Consider the following 4,701-nt stretch of genomic DNA (forward strand, 5'->3'; position numbering starts at 1 on the left):
ATCTAAATGAGAGTCTAATTTCTGACATTTAATTCTGTGTAAATAGGGAAATTGATACCAGCAATACATGGCAACCAAACAGATGTGTGTGTGTGTGTGTATGTGTGTTAGAAGATGATGCTTTCACTTTTGATGATGTTGAAGCTATGATAACAGTAATACATTGAACTGAGTGATATATCTGAATCAGTGATAACATAAGTCCTCTCTTTGGAAAGACAGGCAGATCTGAGAAAGTACATGTTCACAGGAAAAGGGAGAAAAGTACAGGTATCCTCAGTCAGTGGAAGCAACAATTGAAAGACAGCATGAGTGAAATGGTAATGTTATGGAGAAGGACTAGGAGGTAAATCTTATAAGACAAAGAAGTAAAATCATAATCTGTGAATAGACCCTTAGATATAGATTTAAAAGTAGATATAAAAGAATATGGAGATGATATTGGTATAGGTATGGATATGGATATAGATGTGAACATAAATGAAAATCACCTTAAAAGTTAGGCTTAGTCTATCATTTTATGTTAGTGTAGGTAGTGTTCTCTGTTACTCATGACAATGTCTAATTTGGCAGGATATATTTGAAGTTCCCATTAGATTGAGATGTACATAATCTTATACAATTATGTAGGCTGAGAGGTAGACTAAAATCATGGGTATGTTTGCATGTCGATAAATTTCAGTGTGCAAAGGTATGTATAACATATATCAATTATTTTCTATGAATTCTCTTTTTAAATATATTTTAAAATGAGTATTGAGTCATCCTGTTTTACTTTTACAATCACTGTAAACATGCTTTATGATGTAAAACCCTGCTGAGAGCCCCTTTCACCTCTGTGTTCCTCAAGCTGTAGATCATGGGGTTTAGCATTGGGGTCATAACCCCGTAGAGCATGGCAATGAGTCTGGCCCTGGCTGGGGAGTGTTGGTTGGAGGAGTGGCGAAGATAGGTGAATATTACTGTCCCATAGAACTACCCAAAGACCAGGAGGTGGGAAGCACATGTGGAGAAGGCTCTGCGTTTCCCTTCCACTGACTGGATCTTTAGGATGGTGGATATGATGTATATATAAGAGATGAAGGTGGTTAGGAAGGCACCGATTCCTGAGACACCTCCCACCACAAAAACAAGCACTTCTGCCAGGTAGGTGGATGAGCAGGAGAGGGCCACCACTGGGGGGATGTCACAGTAGTACTGGTTAACCCGATTGGACTTGCAGAAAGACAGGTGGAAGGTGGACACTGTGTGGAGGAGGGAATTGAGAAACCCTGCTGCCCAGGTCCCAGCTGCCAGCTGGGCACAGCGAGCCTTGGTCATGATGAGGGTGTAACGGAGGGGGAAGCAGATGGCCACGTACCGGTCATAAGCCATGACAGCGAGAAGGAAGACTTCAGTCCCCGCCAGGGCCACGAGGAAATAAAGCTGCGAAGCACAGCCCAGGAAGGAAATGCTGTGATTCCCAGTCAGGAGGTTGTCCAGCATCTTGGGGACAGTAGCTGATGGGCAGAATATGTCTAAGAGGGACAGATTGGCCAGAAAGTAATACATGGGTGTGTGCAGCTTTTTCTCGGTCCCGATGGCCAAGAGAATGGTCCCGTTTCCCACCATAGTGACCTGGTAGATGACAGCAAAGACCACAAAGAGAGGATAGCGCACCTTGGGGAGGTCAGAGAGCCCTGTGAGGATAAAGTGAGTCACGGTGGTGAGATTGTAGCCATCCATCTCCTCTCTCCACATGGGTCTCTCTGGAAGGAAGCAAGCACGTGTTAGATTAAAAAGCCTAGGGGACTAGTGATGAGAAATTCAGAAATCATTGTTGTGTGTTCGATGATGACTAAACTAGCCATATATTAGAGATCCATTTTTAGAACTATTGTTAAAAACATCTCCTGATTTCATGTTGTTTCTCTGAAACCCTGAGGAGACGTTTAATAATTCACCTTCTTAGCAAAAGCACTGTGGTCCTTCACCAACATTTACAATTTCACAATTCAGTGATATCTGCTGTTGTATTTTTTATACCTTCTTGGGCACTTGCCTTATTTTGCTTTTATTATTTCAATGTGTACAATTTTGTGCACTACCTGAATTTTAAGTGCCTCAGAAGCACAAGGTACATATTTTACAAGGTATGTAATGTTGGGGACATACAGTTCATATCCAATATTATATTGGTTTCAGATGTACAACAAATGTGGTGACTCAATAATTACACACCTTCCTACAGGCTTGCTATGGTATGTGTAGATGGCCCTGTTACCATACCACAGTATTACAGGATTGTTGGTTATCTTTTCTCCTTTGTACTTCCATTTCTATGACTAATATATTTTATAATTTGAAGTTTGTACCTTTTTATCCCATCACCATTTATACTCACTTTCCCACCCTTGGTTTCACTTATATGTACACAAAAACAACATAAAACAAACAAATGGTAAATAATTTTAATAACTCCTCAACTAGCAGACATATAGTAAAGAATATATATTTTGTATGTAGAAGAATGGTGTGTCTACTTCTTACAAAAATTGTATCTGTTGATAAAAATAAACACAGAAATGTTTTCATAAATTAATCATAATAATTTAATGAAGAATTTGAATAGGTTATACCCAGAATTAGTATAGCTTGATAAATTTAAATAGCCTACAGAGTATAAACAAAAGAAGAAATAAAGCAGAAACAGACTCAGCAACACAGAGAACAGTCTGCTGGTTACCATGAAGAGAGGGCAAATGAAATAGGTGAACAGGAAAAAGAGTTACAAATATCAATTTATTAAATAATTTGGACACAGGGATGGAAGTGCAGCATAGACAATAAAGCTAAAAATATTGTAATATATATTTTTGGTGACATATATTAACTACAGTTATTGTGGTGAGCATTCGGTAATGTATACAAATGTTGGATCACTTTTTTCATCCAAAATCAATGAAATATTATATATCATTGATATTTCAATAAATTACTTTAAGGAATAGAGGAAGAGTAAAATGGTTGATAGTGTCTAAATGTGAATGAAATTATAAGGAAATATACTCACATGATATTCTATTTCAATTCTCCTTAAAACAAATATTTCAACATGCGTCTCACTATCTAAGGAAGCATAAGGTCACAAAAATTATGGATGATTGAAGTTCTTGGTTAGAGTAACTCCTTTAAATTTAAGATTGAATTTGTATGTATTTTAGAAGTCCTCATAATCATAATGTTCAAAGTTATTTATGAAAACAACCTAAATGTAGCTCTAAAAATTAATACTTCTCTGGATATTCCTGTAACATTGAAAACCACATAACTTTTTAATATCACATGTATATAACAGAGAGGACTATGAATAGATAAAAAATACAAACATCCTTTTAATTGGTTCTACATCCATACTTTTGTCTGTTAGAAAATGTTAATGGTATATTTCTCAGGCAAAATGTAGATTATAATACACATTATATGTAATGATTTATTTTTGCAAAAGGAAAGAAATTATTTTCTACCAGCTTCTTTAATGCAATATTTCATTATATCCTTCTTTTCCTTCTTTCCTAACTCCCTTTCTTCTGTTCATCTGTCTTTTGAAAGCTGCAGAACTCATTTTGGTTGGCAAACTTTTTTTAATTGTACTGTTTCTGATATATTCATAAAACTAATAAAGTATTGTTTCTAAGTGTTTCTGACAAGAATTTATTTAGCTGAAAGATAATTAATGTACAATATCATATTGTCTCAGTGTGCAACATAGTGTTTTGACAGTTTTATACTTGTTAAATACTCACCAAGATAAATGTAGACACTGTCTGTAGGCAATATACCAATTTTCCACAATATTATTGACAATATTTTCTGTGCTGTGCTTTTATCTCTGTGACTAATTTATTTTTAAATTGTCAGCCTGCCCCTCTTTGTCCCTTTCACCCACTTTGACCACCCTCCCATCCCTCTTTCCCATGCAGTATCTCAAGAAGGAACTCTGATGTTACTTGTGGGATGATTTTACTCTTTCATCAATTCACACAGGTCTGTATAATGCTTGGGAGAAAAAGAAATTTTATTGTCATGATGTCAAATTCATGAAATTTAAGAAAGAGAATGAGTATACTAACCATAAAGTGCCAGTATATTATTATTCAATCAGCCGGTGTTTACAGAGTGATTTAAAATGATTGAAACCAAAAGGTCCACCTAGTCAGTTCACATTTCAGCTCCCAAATTCTCAAAAATCCAGTTTCTACATAGCTATACAATTTCAGTTCTCTACACCTTTATGCGTTCATTGTCTGAAAACATTTTAGTAAATTTGTGAAATTTTACAAGGTAATTTCTACTACAAGAAAAAATAATATCTTGAGACATTAAATATTAAGTTCTAGAAATGCTCATTTTCCTTTGAACCCACACTTACAAATTTTACTCCTGGTTTTACAAGAATTATTAGAAACAAGTCAAAACATTCTCATAAATACATAAGCTAAATCTACATCAGGTCACATAATCAATGTGCATCCTTTTAAAGAATATATTTCCCTAAACTTTGCATTTTGATTTTTTAATTTTAAACCAAACTTATGGTCTTGGCATATAGTATGCACAGTTTGTTTATTTGGGAAGACAACTTTTATTCATATTAACAATAACTTTCTTTCAAATCAAACATGAAATATTAGGTATTTGCCATTTCATTAGAAAGAAAAA

General features: G+C 35.1%; 1 pseudogene; it reads right to left on the bottom strand.

Moving 5' to 3' along the window:
* Positions 1 to 783: 783 nt before the first annotated feature.
* Positions 784 to 1,725, bottom strand: LOC118934997 (olfactory receptor 5V1-like; annotated as a pseudogene).
* Positions 1,726 to 4,701: the final 2,976 nt, after the last annotated feature.

Source organism: Manis pentadactyla, chromosome 13, assembly GCF_030020395.1.
Source record: "Manis pentadactyla isolate mManPen7 chromosome 13, mManPen7.hap1, whole genome shotgun sequence".
Classification (NCBI taxonomy): Eukaryota; Metazoa; Chordata; class Mammalia; order Pholidota; family Manidae; genus Manis; species Manis pentadactyla.